Source organism: Indicator indicator, chromosome 1 (assembly GCF_027791375.1).
Source record: "Indicator indicator isolate 239-I01 chromosome 1, UM_Iind_1.1, whole genome shotgun sequence".
NCBI classification, from domain to species: Eukaryota; Metazoa; Chordata; class Aves; order Piciformes; family Indicatoridae; genus Indicator; species Indicator indicator.
In genome coordinates, this window is record NC_072010.1 from 79,071,846 (window position 1) to 79,099,197 (window position 27,352).

The window sequence follows — 27,352 nt, forward strand, 5'->3', positions numbered from 1 at the left end:
TATAATTTTTTTAATAAGCCTTCTGCTAAAAAGTAAAAAACAAACAGAGTAAAATACAAACAAATCAAAAAATAACAAAAAAATGAAACCAATACAAACAGGGCAAAACACACAAATAACATCTATATCCAACCTTTTTCAATGGCAATATTTACATTCAGGACATTTTGACCAAAGTGTCTGCCTGAAAAGTTTTAAAGAGAATTGTGTTTGAGTGTTCATGGTTATTAAATGTCCTCACATTTATCATGAAGAATGAAAACATCTTGGGAAAAAGTCCCCTTAGGAACTCAGGGTCTTATTCCATGGAAAGACTTGCTGGCTAAAGTGGCAAATGAATGCTGTCTGTGAAATATCTCTTACATGTACTGATTTCTCTTCAAGACAAGAATTTGTGTAAGTTTCTGAACTTTTCTGAATTTTATAAATTTCAGAGACACATAAGAAGGAAGTTTTAAAAAGAGTGCAGCCCATCACAGGGGATATCTTGAATGATGACTGAAAACCACTGTAATTAGTTGCTAGTGAAGGAATGTAATTGTGTTAGTGAAGGAGAACAGATTATAATGGACTTTCTGCAGGACTTTTATAAAAGATGAAAAGCACATAATTGTGGTTGATAATCTCATTTCATTTATGATGCTCCTATGTGATTAACACACAAGGTTGTTAACATAAAGTTTGTCAGAGATTCTAGCTAGACAAATGTGTAACAAATAGTTTGACCTTGCTTCAGAAGAAGTTCTACCCTGTCACCAACTTGTTTGCAGTTTCTAAGACTTAATGTCTGAGGTGATAATGACTAATTTTTGTAGACTCCCTGACTGTATATTCTGCTTTAAAAATCAAGCTCCCATTTAATCTTCACCACATGTGAAGAGAATCCTGTTCTAAGTAAAATATTTCTTGTGTCAATATCAATCTGTCAATTTTATACTCTAACGACATTTGATACTTGTCAGATTGGTGTGAAACTCATTCAAGAAAGTGAACAAATGGAATTCTATGGGTCTGATGAGATGAACACAATGATTGAAATTTATTTACATGATGAAAAGATGTGCCTTTTTTTTTCCTTTTTTTTTTTTAAGTTTCCTTTGGGATGATGCTGGAAGCATAAAGAATGGATTGGACACAAGTAGAATGTAGCAACAGATACTAGCACAAAAGGCTGTTTGGCTGTAGAAGCTGGTTATACTGCTTGTTATCCATTATTGAAGCTGTCCCTTAGGAAAAGATGTGTTCTGTTACTGCTGCTCCTTCAATGCTTAAAACAGTCACAATACCTTAGCAACCTCTACAAGGACTTAATTTGCAGAAATGCAAAAGAAGTGTTTGGGAAGGCAGAAGGAACCAAAGCCTATGCAAAGAAATTGCAAACTATTTTAGTTTTCTAAGGAGAACAGAAACATGGGTTGGAGGGGAGAAAAAGTTGCTTGTTTTTATCTTTATTCAGAAATACCTAAAATCCTTCCTTAATAGTTGTTAAAAGGTACGGTTGCAGTCATAAGGTTCATATAAGATATCAGTAGGTCAGAACAGTTATGGTGCATACATCAGCATGTCCACTTTAATTTTTCACAGCTCTAGTCCGTACTGAATGTTGAAAAATATTGTGTGCTACAGCTCTTACAACCAGATTCCATATAAGGGTTACATGTTTTAAACCTGTTCTCATTTTCTGCCATGAACAAAATTCTTAACAATTATGAAAACTACATTTCTCCTGGATCAAAAAACGTGACTTACCACCTCTTGTCAATAGGTTTAACTGTACCAGTTCCTCATCTCTTGACTGGAAACTCACTTGGCATGAGTTTACACATAGTAGCACATTCACTGTCTACTAGTTGCTTTGGCAGATCATATTTACTGATTTATGTCATTTTTTGTTTTGTTTATGATACCTCTCACTATTCACCTTAGTATTCCATACCTAAATGGATGTTCATCTTCATCAGGGTCAAGCATTTGCAGCACAGATCAACTGCCTGCTCCAGACAGTGCAAAAAGTGGCAAAATTGGGCCACGAGAATGATCAGAGGGCTGGAGCACCTCTCCTATGAGGAGAGACTGAGAGAGTTGGGGCTGTTCAGTCTGCAGAAGGCTCCGAGGTGACCTTATTGTGGTCTTCCAGTTTCTTAAGGGGGCCTACAAGAAAGCTGGAGAGGGACTTTTTAGGATATCAGGTAGTGATAGGACTAGGGGGAATGGAACAAAGCTGGAAGTGGGGAGATTCAGGCTGGATATGAGGAAGAAGTTCTTCACCATGAGAGTGGTGAGAGCCTGGAATAGATTGTCCAGGGAGGTGGTTGAGGCCCCATCCCTGGAGGTGTTTAAGGCCAGGCTGGATGAGGCTCTGGCCAGCCTGATCTAGCGTGAGGTGTCCCTGCTCATGGCAGGGGGGTTGGAAGTAGATGATCCTTGTGGTCCTTTCCAACCCTGACTGATTCTATGATTCTATGAAAAAGTGTTCTGATGATTTTGGTGAATCTTATACTCAGTGTCCCTTCATACTGTTTGCATACTCCAGTGCTGATGGCTCTCACTCCAAGATCAAATGTATGTTTCAATAACATACATTAAAAACATTAAAAACAAATGTTTTTATTTCTGAAACATTTTTTCCATTCAATTTCTATTCTCTTTGCCTTTTATCCTAAAATATGAGCACTTGAAAGGCTACTAAAGCATAGATACAAGCAGAAGCTTTAAAGCTTCTGCCAATCTAAGAGGTACAGTTATTTTTCCATTTTATGAATAAGAAATGCCTCAGATTCACCTGAAAACTTTCAGGTCAGGAAAGTTCACGATATGCATAATCAAATATGAATTACTAATATTCATTCTAAGGATGGTAAGAGAAAGAAAACTGGATAAGAGAAATAAAATAAACAGAGCTTTCTCTGAAAATGGTGGTAAGTATCACAATGCCACAAGCTCAAAAAGAATGCAATGGGAGAAGAAAACATGACTCAGGAAGAATGGTACATAAACTGGTAACTGATCCAAAGAATCGTGGAATAACAGGGATTGGAAGGGAGCTCCAGACATCATCTAGTCCAATCCCTCTAGTCCACAAATTGCATACCATAATGTAGTCCATATGAGGAATTAGTGATCTTGGGGCTCTTCGTGGTTAATTTGTAGAGCCATCTGAAGGCAAAATTAATAATTATTAAGAGGAAACAGAGTGGATTAGAGAGATTAGTAAAAAGAGAGAGGAGGTAAAAATAATTTTTAAAAGGACAAGGGAAAGTATGAATGTCCAGAACCAGAGGAAATAAAAATTGATACATGAGATTTATGGATTGTATTAAAATATCCCACAGATTAGAAAATTATCCAGTTTACTGTTTGTTTGGGGTTTTTTTGGTTTTGGTTTGTTTTGGTTTGGTTTTTTTGAGAAGGAAGCTTTGGCACAAGTCCAGCTCTATTTTCTTAAAAGTGAGGTCAATATTGCATATCCGTTGAAGTTGTTATTAACACCAAAAGGACTAGATTCTGAGGCACATCTCCTCTCACAGTTTTAAAAATTATTTTGAATGTGATTATCATTATTCAAATTCAAATATTTATGAAAGTTTATCTATATTTAGTGGTTGAAGTGTAGCTGATGATATGACACTGAAGTTGAGAGTTTAGCTGATTATGCATTTAGTACTTTAGCCTGAGAGAAATCCTCTTTAGTAACTTCATCAGTGCATATTAGTATTTATTGCTTTCTAAAACTTTGCAATATCTGTCAAATTATAATTTTTCTGAGTAGATTCTTGTTGGATTCATATTTATCTGCTAATATCTATATTGGAGTTGCTTTACCTGAATTAATTTCTCTAAGTGTCATCCTGGTTGGTTTATACCTCATGTAACTTCTAAAAAAAATTTCTACTGTGAAGAAAAACACCACCACAACGCTTCATGTTTGTTTTGTTCTGTGGAGAAAAACATCACCACATAATGTTTTGTGTTTGTTTCTCTTGAATTTCATATATGAAAATATATACCTACAGCTTTGTTGCAGAATCCTGAAAAAATCAGCAGTCTGAAAAGCATGATTTCCTTCTGCATCCTACTGCTAACTTGCAATCATGTCCACTCCACTGGCTTTCCTTTGTAAAACTTTTCATGTCTAGGGACAATCAATGTACCTTCAGGAAATAATTTTGTTTATTGCACAAGAAGTAGAGTCTGACTCATTCTTGCAAAGCTGCTCTAGGCTGAAGAGCAGTAAATATCACAAACCTTTTAAGCATCAATGTTCCTATTTATCTGAAAAATGGCAACCAAAATTACATGCACTTAAACAAAATTTCTAAGTCAAAATAAGTTTTCACCTATCTACTGCTGCTAGTTCTCCCTCTGTGTTCTTCCAATTTTTCTCTGGGTGGAGTAGATTGTTGTTCAGATGTTTACTAAATGGAGTGGAAAGCTGGCAGCCTATTTAAGCTAGCTAAGTTAATACCTCCTAGGGGTATCTATGTCAATTTGCCTGTATGCATTTTTGCCTATGTGAAGTTAATATAGAATAAGAAATACTGAGACGCTACAGGTAGAAGAAGAGTTTTGCTCTTCTGATAATAAACCCCAGAGGTCAGTAAGTACTTTGCAAATTATCTGTGAATATTATCTACCCTCCAAGAGAGGAAATTCCATCTGTAAAGTCACTTAGGATTTTTTTTTTGCCATGATATTACAAAAGAAAAATAATGAAGAATAAAAATACCATCAGATTTGAATAATTGAATTTTCTGCCTTCTTCATTATAATAGCTTGTTTCAAAAGTCAAATTTTATTCTTTCACTGATTTAAAACAAGAAACCTGGAAAGCATTAAAAGGATTAGCATAAACTTAAAATATGACTAACAGGTACACTAAGTTATTTAAATTATCTCACTGTGTGTGCTCAACATAAATGTGTTACTTTGTACTACCAGAGAATCAGCTGCATTTGACCTTTTGTAAAGGCTTTGTTAGAATCCAGTCAACTAATTCAGCATTCAAATTAAATTTTAGCTGATGTAAGATTATATGAACTTTCCAGAGAACCTTTTCCCCTATCAAAGTTCACAACATCTATGTGTTTCTCATGCTCAGGTTTTTGTTTGCCTTCATGTCCTCATCATGTTGGGAGCACCAGAGCTAGATGCAGTACTCCAGGTGGAGTCTCCCAAGAGAAGAGCATAGGGGCAGAGTCACCTCCCTTGAAATGCTGGCCACAAATCTTTTGATGCAGGTCAGGACATGGTCTAGGCTACCAGAGCACATTGCTGGCTTATGTCAAATGCCTCATAAACCACACCCCCAGGCCTTCTGGAGATCTGCTTTCAAACCACTCGTCACACAGCCTGTATTGTGCTTGGGATTGCCCCAGCCCAGGTGCAGGACTTTGCACTTTGCCATGCTGAGCTTCATGAAGTTTGTATGGGCCCACCTGTCCAGCCTATCCAGGTCCTTCTGGGTGGCATCTCTTCCCTCTAGCTTGTTGACCACAGCTTGATGCCATCAGCAAACTTGCTGGCAGTGCACTCATTTCCACTCTCTGTATCACAGACAAAGATGCTAACCAGCAGCTGTTCCAGTACCAACCCCTGAGGGACAGCATTCACCTCAGGTCTCTATTTGGATATTGAGCCATTTATTGCAACTCTTTGAGACTATCCATCTAGCCAATTTCTTAACCACTGAGTGGTCTATCCATCAAATCCACGAGCTTCCAATTTAGAGGCCAGGATGTTGTGCAGGACAGCATTGACTCACACAGAATCATAGAATCAGAGCATCACAGAATCAATCAAAGATTCACAGAACATTAAGGGCTAGAAGGGACCTCAAAAGATCACCTAGTCCAACTCCCCTGCCACAGCAGCATCACCTAGAGTAGATCACAGGAATACATCCAAGCAGGTTTTGAATATCTCCAGAGAATGCTTTGCACAAGTCCAGGAAGGTGACATCCCTTACCCATTGATGCTTGGACCCCATCATAAAAAGCCACCAAATTTGTCGGACAGGATTTGTTGTGAAGCCATGTTTGTTGCCACCAACCACCTCATGTGCCCTAGCAGAAGCTTCAGGAGGATCTGCTCCATTATCTTGTCAGACACAGAGGTGAGATTGACTGGCCTGTAGTTTCCAGGTCTTCCTTATCTTCCTTTTTTTAAAATGGAGGTTATGTTTCCCCTTTTTCAGTCAGCAGGAACTTCACCAGACTGCAGTTGCTTTTCAGATATGATGGAAAGAGGTTTCTCAATTTTATCTGCTAGTTCCTGCTCATGGATCTCATCAGGTCCATGGACTTGTTCACCTTCAGGTTCTTTAAATGGTCTTGAACCTGTTACAGAATTTTGTATCCAGTCATGATATCCACTGGTCAGAAAAGATGATAAAATGGTGAAGAGAGTTTGCAGAGCAGAAACAAACCAGGAAAACACACCTTAGAGTAAAACACATTTTTAATCACTTGAAAGAGAAGATTAGAGGGTGACAGCATTCCCTACTCTGGGAAGAGAAATTTGTTTACCTTTTTTATTTTTAAAAGTGAAAGCAAAAAAATATTTCCCAGTGATTTGGAAACTCAGCAGCAACAGTATTTCTAATCTCTAGACTGGATTTTTAATTTGCTTTGCATGTAGAATATTAATTCAAAAATCCATCATCAGTGGTAACATTTGCTATCTCTCTCTGGTGGCTATTTCTCTGAACTATAGCCCATTGGAGGTCCAGAAAAATATTATTTGGCTTATGAAGTGAAAATTTATCCCTTGAGGTATGCAAGCAACCACTAAAACGCCTGAGAAAGCCCTCCCTCAATGGGTCATCACATTCTTCCTGCCACCTCCTCTGGATGCTGTATATCAAAGCTAATGGGATGAAGAAAACATTTACTTATGGTTTTCATATGGCTTAGGCACACTGAGCCTTACTGGCACTTTTAGCATTCCTACATGCATTTGTGAAAGCAGCACTAATCTAGAATGCCTCCCTACAGTACAGTGCATATACACACAGACAGACAGCAAGCTGCAAGTGAGAATTGCTTAAATTCCAAGTATAAAACTGCTCCGTTTTACACTATGGGATTCCTCCATCATATACGATCAATCTATATAAAATGTGCTCTGAACATAACCCTTCTTCACGGACTCCTGTCTTCTCTTTAAGGAAAAGCTGTGGTGAGAAGATTTTTCCACTTTCTTTGGTAACTAGAATGTATTCTTTGGATCTAAACAATTGATTAAATGCCCATCACTGTTTATGTGCTTTTTTAGACGGACTTTCAATCAATACAGCAACATCCTTTTCAGCTGTACTGCCACGAAAACATGGCATCTGCTTCTAAATGTAACCCTAAACAATGAACTGACTGAGCAGGGGAAATAAAAAGGCTTCTGTAAGGGTAATTCTGGAATGAAACCTCGTGAAGAAAAAGAATAGCACAGGTTTTAGGCAGACTACACTTCATGATTTAACATCATGTACTTTTGCTTCTCAAAATTACCAATTACCAAAGTGTGAGCATGATAGTTCGAAAAATACTTTGCTTCTCAGAATTACCAATCAATTACTAAAGGGTGAAGATGATAGGCAGGAAAATATTTTGTAAAGCAGATTTCATTGCTACCACTTCAACTTGTTTTTTTCCTACAGGAGAGAAGATTTGGATCAGGGCTGAGGTGGAACAGATCCTTCCATCTGATGCTTTGTGGAAATGGAGAACTCAGCTGGCTTCTGTTGAGCCTCTAGGAGATGGACTTTAACTGTTCTCTGTAATTTAGGATAATTTTCTTAGGTTGCTAAACAGAGTCTGTTCCTTTTCCTTTCCTTGCTCCCCAATTCCCTGTGTGTATGTTTAACATTGCTCAGCAATTTAAATGTTCTCCAGGCAGACATGGGGTTTTCTTTGGCTGAAATATGAGAAAGGATGCTTGAAAATAGGAAACATGACTGAAAACTCAACCCAAAATTGGTGTGATACAATAGAAGGACATAGGGACCCAGCTACTATCTCATTATGTCAGCTATGAAAGATTTGCATCTGGAACTGTTGCTGATAGCTTGATTTTTATTTTTTTTCCCTGTGAAATGCCAGGACATTATATATTCTTCCAAACTGAGCAGAAGAGTGTCAGAAATACACTATTCCAATGTTGTTGGGGGGGGGGGGGGGGGTTGAGTTGTTGTTTTGTTGTTTGTTTGTTTGTTTGTTTGTTTTTCCTGAAGTAGCCTGCAATATCCCAATTTTTGGTCAAATGAGTCTTAAGAATGTAACCATATAAAAGCATCTTGGTTGTCTTCTACACGGTATGGAATAATTTTGCTAAGACTTCATTTTCAGCACTCAAAAAAAAAAAAAAAAGATGTTATTCTCCAAAAGAGCAAGAGCTTCTAGGATGTCTGCATTCTTAATTCTTTCATGCTTAGGGAAGGTAATTCTTTTCCTATAAAAACTACTTATACACATCATTTCTTAATGAACACTGTTTGCTTTGCTTACCATCAGTTCTAGCAACAAAGTGCAAAAGGAACATAGTCAGAAAGTATAGACTTCCATTCATTGTGCTCCATGGGAATACTTGCAGTGACAGGCAGCAAACTATCTCATGCTTTTCTAATCAGGCTACTGACAGTGGCAGCGTTAGAGAAGACACAGACCATTGAGCAAGGGGCAGGTCTGTTCAGGGGGAACTCAACTTCCACCTCTTTCTCAACTCTACTATTGAAGTGCCTTTGCACAGCCCTGTGGCTTAAGTATCTTAACAGCTATGCAGTCTAACCAGAAAACACTCAGTTGCCTCAGTCCTGCTGAACTGGTTTGCATATTTTCAATTTTTAGTTCTCTTCTAGGCTTGTGAAAGAGGGTGGTTTAATTTTTTAATATGATACCAAGCTTAAATGATAAGTGATAAGTGTAGCCTGATAAACACAGCATACTGTTATCTAATGTATTCCTCTCCACCCTGCAAGTCTAAAAACAATGATCAGTGATTAGAAAATAAGCTTAGCATGATTTTATTTATGGAACATAGTTAATGAATCTTTTTTCAGTAAATAATTGCAGTAATCAACTGAAATAGCAGTAGAAGTGTACAGTAAATAGGTCAGGCTGAGTAAATTTTTAAACATTTATTCCCAGATGTCTTTCAGCCAATTTCTGTCTCAAGGGTTGCATGGAATTTTCTTGTTATATTCTTCTTCTTCCACCCCCCCTGCATATTTCTCTCCAGAATTCAAGCGCAAGCTTATAATAACCTCTATGGGCAAAAACCTTCTATGGCTAATGGAGATAACAACCAGTCTACAGGGTTTTCTCCTGTTATTGTCTTGCAGCATAAGAATGGTTAAAAAAGAAGTGACAGTTTGTAAGATTCTTTATGAAGGTGCCTGACTCTTCTATTCCACATCTTCAAAATAAAATTGTGAAATCATGTGGTTGTTTTACATGTTGTCATAAAATGAATTCACTGTCAATTCGCCCACAGTAGGAATCTTGGAGTTGTAAAATGAACTGCCATATGTGCCACAAGACACAGCCAGGCATGGGTGCTAGCCTGATGAGGACATAAGAATACTTTGAGACACTTATACACCAAAACTTATTTGCTAACTCTTCAGAAAGGCTTTCTGTGATTCTGATTCAAACAAGCAAACAAACAAAAATTAGAGATTTCCCTGTAGGGGACACATCCAAGAAAAGAAAACAGCAAAAGAATTTAAAACATGTCAAGTAATATTGGACAATTTGGTTGTAAAACTCATAAGCCTTGAAAAATTACAAAACCAGAATTTAATCTTCATATTGGTAACCTTTAGGTTAAGTCAATTATCTGGATTGAATCTTCACAAGTTGCTTGAGGGTATCAAATGTTTGTGCCTTGTAAGACCTTCCTTTATTTTTTCATTCTTCAAAATGTGCCACAAATTATTATTTGATCTTTGTCTATTTTGCTGTCATTAGCCTCAGCTAGCATGACTGCTCCTGTACTTCACTACTGACTTTCACATCTGTTTCATCTGCTCCCAAAATGTTAACAATTTTTCGAGCATAGCAAGGCAAAAGTGCAGAGATCTTCAAATTAGCATCAGCCAACACTGATCCTTCCACAGGGCACTGTCCTGCGTCCTTGTAGCACAGCTAAGAAGCAGAGCTTGTTGGTGATCCATGAGGGCAGCGCTTTGGGATTTGTGCTAGCTCAGCCCATGCCAGACCAGAAACATCACTAAGCACCAATGAGCCACAGAAACGAGAAGATGATTTACCTTTCCATTGCCTTTGTTCAACTCAGTAACATCTGCTGAGTGTCAAGAAAACAATGCCAGGCAACTGGTTAGAGGGCACACTGCCTTAATGGTGACAATAGTCGTAACCCAGGACACCAGAAATTTATTTCTGTCTCTAGTGTGGTTTGTTTTGTTGTTTTCAAGTTTTGCATATCTTTTTATGCACAGAAAAGTGTATTAAAACCTAATTTAATGATCTCAGGACTTAAACCATCTGTTGGAATGATAGGTAGATAGAAAAATAATTGCTATATATTGATACTCTTCTTACATATGCAACCACTGACATTACTAACACACACACACTAACCATGGTGATGTAACAATCTGGTTCATTCTTTGTTTGTCAGTTACAAAATCTTATTATCAAAACCATTTGCAAGCACTCATTCAATTATTTTTAAACTCTGAAAAAACATGGACTGCTCTGAGGGTCAGAGCAAGAAGATATATTCAATTGCTGCAGCTGCAACAACCACCTCCACAACAACAACAACAGGGGGGGGAAAAGGAAATTAAAAAAATATCTGATAACTTAATTGCAGTCTTGCAACACAAAGAAACATATACTGTACCTTGTATTCCTCAAAGATGAGATTTGCCTCTCTTCAGTAATTCACAATGAGACAGTTTCAGCAAACTTCCCCTCCTTTCATCAATCCCCATATCTCTTTGCAGAGGGGGGAGAGGGAGGAAAGTTGACCTGTGCTAAACATAGCCTGCTTCGGCTGGAGTGATGGCTTCTACAGGGACAAATGCACAGAGTGCTCTTCACTGGCTGGTAAGGTCCCCAGGCTAATCCATACAAATACTGTTTTTTATTTATGTTATAGGCATCTGTAACAGATTAATGGTTTTAATTTGCCAAGCCAGAAAATCAGCATTTTTTTTACGTAAATTCTTTTCTTGACACTGCAACTGAGAAGGCCTAGCATGGCTTATGTGAATGCTGTAGTAGCTACATAACACAGAGGACCTATGGCTGGTCCCACTGAAAATGGTGACTCATTTATGTATCTGTTAGAAAAGGTGTCACATAACATTCCCTGGGGAAACCTGAGAACACAGTAGATAAATCGCTGGCAGTATTTGTTTGGATATCTGCTGTGTCTGAAATGTCAAATAGAGAAATTGTATTCAAAATTCTGCCTTCCTTTTCTCTAATTAGTTTCACCAAAATCTCACATGGGAGGTGAAAGTTGGAGAGAGGTTCTTTAGTTCTTACAGCTTTTACCAGCTATTTTCTGGCAAATATTGGGCATTCTCAAATCCACTGAACTTAGCTAAAATAGCTGGGTTAATGGTCATATATGAAATACTGCCTATGAAATCCTAAGAGGCTGACAGATTTACAAAGCAAAAGCACCTGAGGGGTAACCCCTGACTATATCCAGACAATAAGTAAAATTCTGCCCACCACTGACTTGTTTCCATTCCCCACACTGTGAAAGGTAGGTGTAGGAAGGAAATAATTTGTATCCTTCTTGCTTTTCCTGTTAGTGACACTGATTGCCTGTAACCACAGCTTGAATTTACCACAGGGTGTGTCATCTGAGACATGTATTTATTCCTAAGTAGCCTGAAACATGTATCTGCAACTGGCCCTTGTTATGTTATTCATTTCTTGTTTGGAAATGTAATGCTTTGTCAGTCTGATGGAGTTTTTTTGTTTGAGAGGGCTGGGATTGTTCTGCCTGGAGAAGGCTCAGGAGACCTTACAGTGGCACTTCAGTATCCGAAGGAGACCTACAAGAAAGCTGGGAAGAGACAGTTTACAAGAGCATGTAGTGATAAAATGAGGAGCAGTGGTTTTAAATCGGGGAAGAGTGATTTAGGTTGGATGTTAGGAAGAAGTTCTTTACAATGAGGGTAGTGCAATACTGGAACAGGTTGCCCAGAGAGGTGGTGGAGGCCCCACTCCTGGAAACATTCAAGGTCAAACTTGATGAGGCCCAGAGTAACCTGACCTAGTTAAAAATATCCCTACTCACTGCAGGGGATTTGGACAGGATGACCTTTAAGGGTCCTTTCCAACCCCATGCATTCTATGATTCTGTGATTACCCTGAGATATCTGTTCTCACTCTATTTCATCTTTAGACAGTCATGATAACCAACAGACTGGATGGCATTCTTCTGTTTTTCACTCCTACAGTTTCTCAATCCCCAGAGAACCAAAATATCCAAGTCTTCATAGTGTAAAACTAAAAGAAAGAGCTAACAAGACAGATGATCACTGTATGCTTACTGGTGGTAGTACCAATTCCTGAGATACCCTTTGCAATATTATTTTATGAGAAGAAATAGTATGTCTGACTGGAAAAGCCACTTGGTTGTTCTTAAATGATAGTGAACTAGTACATTGTTGATGCTTCTCATCTTTAGTCCCCAGCAAGAAAGATAATGATAACAAAATGCATTTCAGCCTTGCAGGTTCTTTGATGCAGTTTTCCACTATGCTCAATTACTATAATCTCTATGGTTGAATGTTTAGTTTGTTGTCATATATCAGTCCTAAGATAACTGGAGTCACAAATGAAAGGACTGAGTTACCAGAAAGTACAGCTTCCAGTCAAGGTATTTCTTTCTAATTTTTTTTTTTTTTTGGCAGGAAGCACAAGATGCTGCTATTACACATGGCCAGGAAGATCACATTTCATCTCTTTTTAGGCATTTGAATTTTTCTTTATTTCCAGAAAAAAATACTGCATTACATTAGTGTGCATTTGAGATCTCGGTTTTCTCAGATGGTCTTTTGTAACCACTTATCTCAGTTCTGAGTCTGGGATATAGTTTCTTAGTAAAATAAGTCTGTCAGAATCTGTCTCACTGAGTCGTTTGAAATGGAAGCAGATATTTAAGGTGCCAGGGGCACCTTAAGTCCTGTACAGCTTTAATTTGGGGCATTCTAGTTCAAAAGTTGTGAACTAAAAGGTCAGTCTATTGCACATCTTTCTAATCATTGTAAGTGAACAATAATCTAAAATTAAAGCAATGAAAGCACACTGTACAAGGAAATGGATCTGCTTTATAATCTGCATAGTGAATCTGGGTTTCATTTTACTACACTGGTTTAATAGCTTATTACAACAATCCAGCTGGTGTTCCAGGAATAGATCACTTCATTGCTATGAGTGGGATTTTTTTGTTCTCACATTTATCAAATATTCTGGCCAGCTGGCAGTCTTTGCATACTTGGCTCTATGCTACACCAGTCCCAATGAGTGCAAACCATCTATCAAACCTTGATGTAGGGGATTAGATGGGTTCTAAGAGGACATCTGTGAAAACATGGGTGAAAACCCTGGAGATTTATGCATGCACTTGCCAAAGGTGTGTCTGCTGCTTTTCCACATACACTGTGTGTATTATGTAACTGCACACAGTAAGGCACCTGCCTTTGGATAGACAGAGAAAATAAACTGCAAACACATCATTAGGCTGCACAGGAGTATGACTGTCCGATATGCAGGATACCTGCCTCTTAGACAAGGTCCTGTATGAAAACTAAATGGAAAAAAGATTAATAAATATTTTTATATATTTTATATTTTTTATAAATATTTTAATAAATATTTTATATATTTATATATATAAATAAAATATTTACCTATTTTCACCTTTTTAGTCATTAATAGAATCATGAATAACTTGTCAAAGGTTTAACTTGAAATTTAACTTGAAATTAGGAATTCTTCTCTGCCAGCCCAGTAAATATCATCAACTAAAGAGTGTGATAAGCATGGAAGTTTTGATACATGGAACATATAGACAGCTTTAATAGAAGTTATATTTTATTTATGTATATGTGTGCATGTGTGTGTGTATGTGTGTGTGTGTGTGTGTGTATATACATATATACATGAAATCAAAGTCTGGGCTACTAAAATAGCAGATCAAAAAGAATGAAAGTTTCAATTGTTCTTGTGACCTTTCAATCCTTATATAATACACTGAGAGGTGGCCTAAACAATGTAATCCAAATACAAGAGCATTGCAGATGATTGAGATTGTGACTGAAAAGCAAACAGAAATAAAGTAAGGAACTTCATATTTTGACCCACCAGAGGTCTAGAAAACATCCATATAAGACTAGAGTGCTACTATATAAAGGAAAAATGAAAACTGTAAAGGGAAGAGTTTGGTTCAGAACAGAGACTGAGCCTAAAGGGCTTCTACACATGGGTTTTAAATTCATGGTATGGTCTGCAGAGTGCCAGGTGACAGAACTAGAAAATAGTTCCACTGACAGTATCCACCATCAACAAGACTCAGCTCTCCCAGTACAGATGCAGAACATCCTTATGTGCACCTTAGGAAATGCTGCCTGGCCTCACTCCCATCCCAGAAGGGTCTGCAGTGCCTTTAGGTCCAGTGTCATACTTTCCAGACCTGACAGAGAGTTGTCTCTAGCCAAGGCGAATGGTATAATGCCATACAGCAGACTTACCTGGTGACAGAGTTGTGCTGATAACCCAGCCGTATAAACTGTACACTTATCTGGGGTACAATTCTGACAAGCTCTAGTGAGGCCATGAGGACTTCATCCATTAATGATCAAAGCTCAGTGGGAGCGCTCCTGGGGCTCATGGGCTGGCTGAGTATTAGTTGAAAGGAATCTTGCTCCTGGTGCTCCAAGACTGCTCTAGGATGTGAACCAAATGTTGGAAAGGGAGAAAAGGGCAAACTATCATCAAAATATACCCATATTAAAGTGCTAGTGCTAAGCATCACAGGGCAGATCAGACGGAATCATGCATAACTTTGTCCAGGCAGCTGAATTTCTTGCTGGATGTTTATTTTATGGTAAATTGAACTGAAGTTCTCCATTGATTTTCATTGCCCAGATATTTTCTTAATATAACATGAACCTGGACACAAGCAGACCTCTGATGTCTCATTCCCATGTAGGAATGTCTAAATGTAGTATTAAAAAGTATATGGCAGTAACTGAACAGGTGCTGTTACTAATTGAAGCTTAGGAGCATGTGTAACATATGGATAGGGTAATTAGCAAGTTAAAATGTGCATGATAAAAGATGATAGCAAATAGAGGAGGCATGGTATACTGTATATGGCACTGATTATACTACCATGAAGGAGAGACACATCACTTGGGTTGGGTAGTTAGACCCAACTCTGTGTCCTGTCAACAGCATTATGCCTGCTAGTCATGATGTTATTCTGAATAAAAATAAACTGAGTTAAAAAAAAAGGCAATGATGAGGTAAATTACACTGCTAAGGAGTGTTAAACACATCTTATCTCTTGAAGAAATGGGTTTGGGAAAAGGCTTAATAGCTACCTTCTTTGGCCTCCTTAGAAAAAGCTGTTCATGGGTTGGGAAGAGCTGACTGGACTTCCCATAGGGCCAGGAGGATTCAGGTGCTGCTGGGGAGCAAAGGGACATATCCTGAAGTAAACCACCATACAGGAAATCACCATGTTTGTGAGTACCTTGCTTACTGAAAGCTGCATACAAACCTTGTTTTCTCAAAACAAGCAGAATTTAAAAGTGAAATACCTTCTTGTCATTTCCAAGACCAAGCTGACATTACCTGATGTCAGTCAGTCCCTGTGGTCACTGCCTATGAGGTCTAACTCAACAAAAATTATTCAGAGCAGACAGGTCCAATTTTGTTTACACTGTGGGTTCACTGTCTGAAGAGAACGAACTCCCAAATGTCCAAAGAGATTCTGCTTCAAAGCCTTCTCTTCTCCATCTGAGCTGCAAAATTCTTGATGTCCTTGCACCACAGCCATGGGTGCATGGAGGAGTTCAGTCCTCACTTCCAGCCTGCCACAGCATCAGCTGTCACCCTGCACAGGGCATTTCGCACGGGATCGGTAAACTTCAGAGCAGTCTGCAGGTGTCCACAGTACAGGAGCCAAAGCCACTTGTAGCTCAATAATTCATGCTGGATTTTAGAGGAGGTGGCACAGAGAAGACTAAAGTACTTTTTGTTCTCTGTGAGCTGGGCTATCTCCTGAGCAGTAAGATGTATTAATATATATCTCCAAATAAAATATATAGTCTCATTAGCAGAGGAGTAGTAACTCTTGCTTTCAGCTTTGCTGGGTTATATCAGATGTTTTGCACGTTTTGGGTTTTTTTTTGTGGTGTTGGGTACTACCCACTCTATGGGTTGTACTGTTTAATAAATCCAAAATGGATATGAGTATGCTCTGTAAAATAAATCCAAAGTAGATATGAGCATGCTTTGCAATTTCTTTTCTACTTTCTTGCATGGTACAATGGAATGAATACACAGAAAATAATAAAATTTAGTCCTAAATAAAAATTTAACCCCAATTTAAGAGATAGAATATAATTTTTAACTCTAGTTAAAGAGGAAGGTAAATTTAACATTAATATAGGAAAGTTTAGAAATATCTTCAGAAAATAAATTATTTCTGGTGTGTTTTGTTTGTTTGCGGTTTGGGCTTTTTTTGTTTGTTTTTCTTTTAAGTATGAATGTCACAAATTTATGTTACAGTATGTTATGTTTTATTTCTCCTTGGAGTCTCCACTTCAGAATAAACGATCTTATGTTTGTGGGGTAGGTTTTACTTATTTAGGGAAATCTGGGAAAGCCATTTTCGAAAATATTACTTTTTTTAATATTCAATTGCATTTACAAAGTGCTACCAGAGAGACATACCAATTTTAGCAGCATCTTTGCTACTAGCAGTGTACACTCATGCATTTTGCTCAAGAGTTCTTCAGCTCAATGTTTTTCCAACTGCAAAAGTAAACATTTGCCAGAAAAGGGAAAGGAAAAATTCTAAAATTGTGATCTTATAGATCATCTCTTCCTGGTTTTCACTTTCTCTTGCTGTTCAGTTCAACTGAAGAGGAAAAAAAAAAAAAAGAGGGCAAAATAAAACTGAGACTAAAAATTAAATATTGATCCACGTGAAAAATTGCTTTAGCTCTGTCTGTGAAGAAAGAAGCAAGATTTTCTACCAGACAAAGGACATGTCAATGCTGGTAATCAGTACAGGCTGCTCAGTTGAATTATTAGTTGAAATAATTGCATGTGCAGGGGACTGGGTTTATCTGTGAAGAACATGAGACTCTCTGTATGAATTAAAGGTATATGCTTTAGAAGAGAGGATAACTACTTTCAACTTACCTGGAAAGTGATACATAAAATAAAATGAGAAACCAGTGTGCCTTTTGAAATTTTCCTGATTGTAATTCTTTAGTATGTTGAATTTCTTTTTCTAATTATTAACAATTCTTATAAAATAATATCATTCTGCAAAAATGGATCAGCTTTAAAATTCTGCAGTTTAGACTTTTCTCTAGCTGGGATTATCCTGGCAGTGGTTTGCTTTTGGTTTCTTACTGAAATGTGGTCAAACTGCATGTTATCAGTCATATTCCATTCTCGTTACATGTGAAATGGATAATGTTCACTCTGAATTGCAAATAAATCAAAGCACTCTGAGGTACCATGGCATGAGAGAACTGAAACCGAAAATTTAGTGCAAGCAAGAAGGACAACAAAATTGTAAGGTATGAAAGAACCTCCCCCTAGAAATACCTCATACTGGCAAACCCAAAACATCTCCTCTCCTACAGTCTCAGCCTTCTTTACATGCTGTGTAAAACTCAGGGATAAAGTGAAAGCCTGACACATCTCTCAAAATCCAGGGACACCCTGTAGAGCTGCAAAGCTTTCATCCAGATCAAGCCCTCCAGAGACTAAAAAGTTGAATATGTCACTTTTACACACCTGAACTATGAAGCTATGAAGAATTGTACTTTTCATTTTGTAATTCATCGACTGAGAAAAATAAATGGAATGCATAGTCTCTGAATAGTTTTAGCTAATTGTGCTTTCAGCATTAAAAGATTATCCTTCTTTTGGAAAACATTGACTTCCAAATATTTTGAAGCTTTTTATGGTCATACAAAAGACAAAAGAAGATATCTTCTACAGTGTACTATGAAGATGCTGATAGGTATGAAGTCCTCAAAGATAATGTCAGTTAGAAAATCTGCTTATTATAAGACATATGCAGCTTATTAAGATATTATAGAAATACACAACTGAAAATAAGACATAACTTTTCAAATTTGCCTCTATCCTATTCCTTTTCCAATCCTTATTTCCTTAGTCTTTTCATTTACATGGTAACATTTCCACACAGGACTCAGTTTTCAAAATGTTCTGCCATGGTTTCAGCTCTGTCTCTTCCTCTGACTTCTTAATGAGAGCTATCTTGAAAAAAAATCCCAAACAGCTCTACGAAAACGTAGCCTTCTGCAGTTCTTCTCTCTGCGTGACGAGTGCTGTGATTGCAGAGGTGGGAAGAGACAGATAATAAGAAATTTCAGCTCCAAGAACCTTGATGACACATGAAAGATGAATTGAAAATGCTTTAGTTTAGAAATTAGTTCTCATGGCTTTTAAGGTGATTGATGAGATGACTTTGAACTAGGTCTACCTAGCAGCGGTCACTGTGTGGTAACAGCAGAAGGCATGCAGTGAGTGAGTGTATCAGGGGCTGTAGAGCTATCTGTTAGCTTAAGTTATCACATTGGGAGGATGTGTTTGCGATGGCACAGTGAGTCTGCAATATGCCTTCATGGCCAAGAAGGACAATGGTAATCTAGGGTGCATTTAGAGTGTCGCCAGCAGGCTGAAGGAGGTTCTCCTCCCCACTCTACTCTGCCCTGGTGGGGCCACACGCAGCATATTTTGTTCAGTTCTGGGCTGCCCAGTTCAAGAGGGACAGGGAACTATTGGGGACAGTCCAACAGAGGGCTGCAAAGATGATTAGGTGACTGAAACATCTCTTTTACAAAGGGAGATTGAGACACATGGAGCTCTTTAGCCTGGAGAAGACTGAGAGTGTATCTGGACTCTTTTTAGTGGTGCCTAGTGATAGGGCAAGGGGCAGTGAGCACAGACTAGAACACAAAAGGTTTCACTTCAACATAAGAAACAAAATCTTTATTTTGAGGGTGATGGAGCACTGGAACAAGCTGCCCAGAGAAGGCGCAGAGTCTTCTCTGGAGACTTTGAAAACCCACCTGGACAAGTTGCTGTGCGACCTGATCTAGGCAAACTTGCTGTATCAGGGGGTTTGGACTAGGTGAACTCTGGAGGTCCCTTTCAGCCCCTACCATTCTGTGATTCTATAACTGGAGTTTTGCGCTTTTTTTTTTCCCATTAGAAAGGTGACCTTGTCATAAATAAAATGTGCTGCAGCATGTAGGCACCAGTTTCAGGAGAATGGGTAGATAAAATGCAGGCACAGTGGGGAAGATGAGGGGGCAGGAAAAATGGTGAATGTGGGGGTGGGCATCTAACTCAACCCTCAATCCACAAGAGCCTAATAGAAGTGACACTCATCTGAGGCATGGCAGACCAAGGTTCAAGTCTTTGGTCTTTTGGTTCAAATAGGTTTGAACTTGGATTTCCCATGTTAGTTGGTAGTACTCAATCATTTTCCCTCTGTATAAAGGAAGCCTGGGAAGGGCAGGCCAAATCAGCCAAACCTTTACGCCTGTGTGCTAGTCTGTGATGTGCAAGACCCTGCAGTGAGCTTTGCTCTCAGGTGACAAATCTGAGATTGTACAAGAATCAGACTCTCTTTCTTCCTTTTTTTTTTTTCTTTTTCCTACAGAAAGCTTTTTGAGCTTCATTGTACTGTTGGATAGGATTTTCCTTTTCCTTTTCTTTTCTTTTTTTTTAATCTTGACAAGTTTATCAGAGTGGGGAAAGGCTTTTCCACACAGTTTTATGTGCAAGTATTTCATTTTTCTCTCATGGTATTAGAATTACATTGGAATATGAACTGGAGAGTTCAAGACTTAGCTATGTTTCAGGCCACTCTGAAATTAAGCTTAAATATTCAGGGGAATATTTAGCTAGGGATCATTTGGTTTGTTAGAAATGATCCAGCACTATTGTTGATTTGAACAGCAAATCTTTTATTGCTTTCCTTCTACTCAATTGTTTTTCTCTGTGTAGAAACATTTTAGTGACATAGATTTACAGAAATAAATACTGAAAAGAAAGGATTGTGAATGCCATTTAAATGTTGGGGTGACACAGCCTCCATCTCATGGCCATCTGGAGTGAGGATACTGATGGGGACCTCCACTTCCACACCCTAAACTGTGCAGCATTTTGGCAGCATTAGCTTCAGCCAGAGATGCATTTCCAAGTCCTGTAATTTAAACACACTTCATCAGAGGTGTGTTTAACTCAACCTTCTGCTTAAAAGTAAGATCAATTATATTTTAATGCCATCCTCAGGCAGCCTGTTCTAGTGCTTATCTCTATTTTTATGACTGTAAAGTTTTCCTAATGTCTAATCAGAATCCCCTTTAATGTATCTTAAACCTTTTACTCTCTTTGACAAAATGCTTTATTCCTTCCTATACACGGTAGCTTGGCTCTCCTTGCCAAATCCATTCTCACAGCATTTCTTTGTTTGTTTGGGTTTTTTGTTTTTGCTCCTGTTTTCTGGACATATCACAGTAACATATACAACATCACAGGATTAATTTCTTCCCAGATTCAGTTAGATGCCAATAAGACAGGCAAATAAATGTTGCTAGTTTACTGATTCTTGCCCAAAGCAACTGTCTGGTCCCCTACCAAAATCAAAATAAAACATATACTGGGATGCCAGTCCAGAATTTGTCCTCAGTGATGAAGACAGAGAAATGCAGGTAAGGGAGTGTCCAGGCTAAAGGAAACAAGCAAAACACAAGGTGTATAAATAAAATATTTTTCCTTTTTTTTTTATTCCCCATGAATGTTTTGTTGTGCAAGATTGTATAAATTGTTGGAACTATCACAGCTTCGTTATTCAGAAACTAACAGTCATCACTATATGTTGAGGTTTTGGATGCTTCTAGCATGAAAGATATTTTTGTATCTTTGACGTGCTTGGTCTGCATTTTATGAAGGTTAAGCATCCCAGGGGACTCTGATTTTACCATCTTACGTTTGTGTTCTTTTCTGTTAATTTTCCTGTACCATAATTTACAAATGGTTTATGTGGCATTGTTCCACTCCAAATATAACTAGCGTACAATCATGTTACCACTTGTTCAGTATTATGCTCTTGTATGACCTAAAATGGATGTCTAAAACTTTGAGATTTCACACACATGGAAAAAGGCAAAAGTTAGAAGATGGTAATTGAACTGTTAAGAAGAGAACACAGTAATTTCTTACATGTACTTTAAATATGTTGGTTGCAGCCATCAGTTTCAGTGAGATTTAATCCTACCAGAAAGAGAATTTCAGAAATACTTGTATTTAGGAATAAGAGTGTTTCCATGAGAGGGATATTTTGGGTTGTTTATTTGTTTTTAGGATTTGTTGCATTTTAAATTCATGTCCTATCTTTAACTGAATGAACTAAGAGCAAACCCTTGGTGGTAAAAATGGTAGCTGACCAGTAAAGCCCTTGAAGCTGGAAGAGTATCCTACCCCTTATTGAATTTTCTAGCATAGTTTCTGGCTCTTATTATTATCTGCCAGCAGATCTTTGAATGCAAGACCCATACCAAAATCTATTTACAGGGTGAAAAAAAACCTGAGTATCATTTAGTTTTAAGCTGATTTAAAATAGAAAACAAAAACAAATGAACAACCTTGTGCTTGGAGAGATAGAATGTTTGTTTTGAGTTTCTGTTTTTCTTTAAAAGGCTCTAATCACATTTCACTTCAGTCTCAGCATCAAGTAAGAAGGTGTGAGTGCAAAAAAGAGTATTTACAGAAAAAACAATGGAAAAATTTCTAGTAATTCAAACACATTAGTTGTGCTAATTAACCATTAAATACTAGTAGTTCCACAAATTAATAGCAATATAAATATTCATAATTTAAAGCATTTTAAAACAGTTTATTTTTTCAGAAGACTAATTTAAATCTAACCTCATTTTTTTTAAATCAGCATATTCAGTCAAGCTTAAAAATAAATATGTATAAACTATTTATTAGATGCTGGATGTTCAGAATCAAGTGGCATGTGTTTAGCCTACTGGAATGAGGTTTCCCTAACAGTCCAGGTGATCTCACTGCAAAAGAAAGGTCTGCATAAGTGTCTTGAAGCAGCTGTTAGGCCAAATCTGTCTCTATCAAAAGGATAAGCCTCAAGGTGGTCTAAGAAATTCATACAGACTGGGACTTTTCCAAGACGTTAGAGTGGATCTGAGAAAAAAGGACTGTGGTGGCTGCGTGTGTTATTGTGTGCTACCCAAGCTTGATTTCCTGTCCTTGTCTACAAGTTGCTGTGTCCCAGCTGAAGCCTTACTCTGGGGCTCTGATACCCTGTCTGGCATTCTAACACCCAGTGTTAGGTGAAAAAGGAGTGAGAATGTACTAAGGTAAGGAGCATTTGGGGAGGGAGACACTTGCACATTTGTCCTGATGATGAGACCTGTCAGGTCAAAACCTAAAACCCATACACTTGCATAATGCAGACAGAGCAGCTTCAGGGAGGGAATACATCTCCCTGCTTGGAGTAACAGACGAGGAGTGGTGCCAGGAGAATGATTCTGTTCTAGTGGCATGGTTTTTCCTCTGTCTGTACACAGTAATTCACTATCACCTGAGAAAGCTGCTACATGGGGCTCAACTAGCCCTATATATAAAGGTAAACTTCTGTTTGCTTCTTCGTGTCTTTGTTATGCAGAACAGATCTAAAAAGGTCATATCATGGCCTTCTATATGTCGTTTGTCTTTTATATGTAATAGGAGTGATACTGTTTAGCAGTTGATCACAGGGAAATATTGATTGTGGATTGCTAGGACATTAAGAGACCTTAACGATCGTTATAAAATATATTAATTGTTAGCCCACTGATAGGTATTTAATTGTTTTAATAAATCCACAGAAAACAACCTGGAGATCCTTGTAGTTCAGATGTGCTCAGGATTGTGAAGTCGGCCATTCATTTTCTCTAGAAGTCCCATGAACCTGCACAGCACTCTCCTGAACAGTCCTGAAAACGTAGGCGTTAGATTAAAGTATTAGAGGAATTACTGGTCCCCCAGCCCCAAGCCCCAGCAGAGCTTTATTGCAGCATGGCAGCAGCAATGTTTCATGGCAGTTATTGTAGAGGATATCGCAGGCAGTTATGCTGCAGGCTTTTCAGAGTGATTTATTGCAGTTATATTTATAGGATGAAAAGAGAGGTCTTTGATGCAGGAAAAGCCCTGCAGAGATGAGTCCTGTGGATCTCCAGGAGAAATCCCTCCTGGAAGCAACAGGGGCTGTGAGGTTTCCATCTACTTCTGCCCACCTTTGTCTGTCTTGACAGGCAGTGCTGCCCTCAGGCTGGCTGTTGTCTCCCTCTCCCTGAGCAAACATCTGGCTCTGGCACATTTTCACTGGCTGATGTGACACATGAACGAGATAGAATTTCCCTCCTGACGCAGTGATTTTACTTCACTGCCCACAGCTCGTCTGGGAAGGGAGCCTCTGCAAGCACAGTTAATGGGAGAGTGGAGCCAGGAGAACAGCTCAACCAGCAGTACCTTGCAATCAGTAGAACAGTCTAGGCTCTGCTATTGAGCTTAATTTGGATATTTTGAAGGGAAAAAAGCCCACTCTGGTACACTAATCTGCTTTCCTGTGTATCATAGTGTATGCAGCTTTGTGCATTAAATCAGTTCTGAAGTAAGCCCTTTCATTTAGATGAATGTATGGCAGGCAGGACTTCCTTCTTGGCTAAACGAGGCATTTTCAGTGAAGTTCATGACGGAAGTGTCAATGCAGCATTCCTCTTTTACAGTCCAAGCAATTCTTCATAAGTCTCATTTGCCTGGTTTTACCCAAAACCCACACATTATGTGGATCTTACAGCAGTGCCAAAGCAATTTTCTATCAAGTTTTTACTGAAAAATTGTGCTGATCCCAGATCAGCACCATGAGAAGAAATCACTTTAGTCTAACAGTCGAATCATATCAAATGTACTAATAACTCCAAATCATAACAATAAAGGATTAGCCTTTTAAAAATATACAACTGGATTTTGTGGTTTCATCTTTTTAAACCCAGAATGTCAATAACGTCTACTGCACAAGTAACATAGAAAAATTGCTTTTTCATTTTTTCTTCCATAAAATGTCATGCTTTCATCCAGTCTAACATGCGGAGTGTGGTCGGTGGTCACTTGTCCCTTTTTATGATTTTTAAAGAATATTCTTTCAGTCAGAGATGCTCTGTATTCCCACCTGTGAAATGAACAGAGGTACCTGCTGTCTATGTATTTGCTGCAAAGGTATTTTAAAAATATTATACAGCATATGCATAAGAAATATTTATGTTATTTAAATTAAAAAATATTATTATAAAGATCTAATCTTAGATAATAAATGCTAAAACTTCATTCGTACTATCACATCTGCACAGGAGAGAGCACTTTTAATTATCTTCTTTTGGGGAAATTAACATATCCACCTGTCTTATGAGTATAAAAATATTTTTTGTAATGTAGGCAACACCTCTGCACCAGGAATCCTTAGAGAGAATAATAGAAAGAAGCCTTAAAAAGGTCTGCAAGAGGTCAACAAAGGAGATGACTGTTGCAAGAACAACTGTCTGTAAATCCTGCCTGATGATAGTGTGTGTTGTCTGTTCCCCAGATCTCCAGTGATACATGTCAGGTCTTCAGGCAAGATGTGGCAGAGACATTTTCTGCAGATATGAAATGCAGAAGAAACAAAGGCACTACTCCAGGTATAGTAAAAATTAATTTCTTTCCTGAATTCATGAAAACCATTTAAATCTACAAGCCTGGCAAAAGGAGAACTTGTACCTATAATTAGCATTACAAGCTTGGCTATTTTGGGTGAGTGTGTTTTTCTGCACTGACTTTAAAAACTCCTTCTCCATGAGAGCATTGGTTGTGTTTTTGGAGGATTTGTTCTATTTGATGGTAGCTAAGCCTATTCTCTGCCTCTCAAGGAGTGGGGAAGCAGAAGAATCAGAGATGGAAGAGTTAAGAAGAAAATGCACAGATTATTTGGTTTCATCCCTTCTTCCTAACAGCTGTCATCTATAAAGCTGGTAAAAAGAGTATCATGTAGTCCAGAACTAAAGGGAATCTCCCAGACCTGGCACCGTGCCTAAAAATGCAGAACAGGCTGATACGGTGCCTGCATTTGCTCCCAGTGATCGTTCCAGCCACCATGGGGGGCAAAACACACTGAAACTGGTGGGCTTAGCAATTGCACTGTTAACAACCCCAACTGTCCAAGGAAGCAGTTAAATTACAGTCTTTTTAGCAAGGCATGAACAGATGCTAGATCAGAAATGCCAGAGTCTGACGTATCAAATGTATGGTATGGGTATTGCCTGGTGGTATGAGAAAAGTAGGTAAAAAATGCTCAGCAAGGAAGAGTGGACATGTGGTGAAAACAAGGTACACAGTCCCAAAAGACTGAGAGTGAAAATTTGTGGCTTAAATTCTAGTTGTTCAAGCCAGGAACAGGAATCCTTTAATGGTGTTTTGACCTTCTCGTGATGGGGCTGGGGGTTTCAGGGAGAGGATGAGAACACACACAGACCTGTCCCACCTAACTGACATTGTAATTGCCAGAAAATAAGCTAACTCTGTTCCTTTGTGCTCTCAGCAGAAGCAGAGATTAGATTAAGGACAATTTCACTAATATATTTATCAGGCAGATATTTTCAAGTCCCATAGAGCTGTCATGGTACAGCCTTTCCCATGCTTTAGCTACAGACACATAGACAAAGCATAATTTTCAAAGCTGTCATAAGGAACATTTTCCTGGCAACTACTTAAACATGTTCATTCATATGTATACCCACAGAACAAAATGTTCATCAAAAATGTTCATCCACTTGGTGTATGTTAATCTGCAATTGAACTAGCTACACATCAAAGGGTTGAAGTTCTTCTGAGAACAGGATAATAAGTAAAACAGTGACATGTTTTTCTCAGAGGATCCCCAAATTTGGACATAGCTCTAACTTTCCAATTCTGCCATATGCTGTCTTTCTGATTCTTACTTTTTCTTTCCTCCCCCCTCCCCCTGTGGTGATAAACTGGATAAAGAACAAAATTTTTAAAATCCAAAGCATTTCCAAAAACATCTCATTACATCTCATATAGTATCCTGTAACATACAGTATCTTGAAACCCTTTGGAAATAGACTTTGGTGACTCACCTCCTGCAGTCTGCTACAGGTAAACATGATGCTTTGCCAGATTCAGCTCTTCTCCAGTGCCTTTCTTATTTGACATAAGATTCCAGTAACACCAGAGACTTGTAAGAAAAAGGCTGTATGGCCAAGACCAATATTTAGATATACAATACCAACACCAGAACATAAACAAGAATCTTATTCTTAAATATGAATACGGAACACAAAGAATTGCCTTATTGATAATGATGTAGTTAATTTAACAAAAAAAAAATCTGGAATTTAGTGAGTTCTATAAAGGTTTGCTAATGGTACATATCTTCTACTGGCACATGCTGTGAATTCAGATGGGGAGATGATTCATCTAACCCTAAACTGTCTTGGCAAGAGGCTGACTTTGTTTTGTTTGTTTTGTGAAAAGAAGGTATTCCCACAGATGATGTAACACTGTGGCTCAACTCTTAACACGATTACAATATTTGTCATTTAACATGAGATACATCAGAAGGTTATTACCCATCTACTGACTCTAGTGAATTATTTTTCATCCTATTTCCATGACCTCATTTCCATGGAGACCCCTATTTCTCATTGTGAGATTTCTCCCTTTTTTTCATACTTTTACAAGAGTACTAGAGACTCCTTTCAGCCTCTGTAGCATTTAACAAGGTAGTTCTGGTTATAAAATGACGAGTCAGTAATGAAAGGTCTATCTTAAAGCCAACAAGTGTAAGGATGAAGTGAATGATTACCAAAAAAATTAATTTGAATGAGTTCTAGCAAAGGAAATTAAGCAAACAGAATCTTAGACAGGCAATCAGGAATAGCAGAAATTTAGAAGAAACTGGGTTAGTGCTCAGAATGAGGCACAAATGAAAGGTAGCTTTGGTATTGGAAGTAGAGGAACACTGCTGTGGT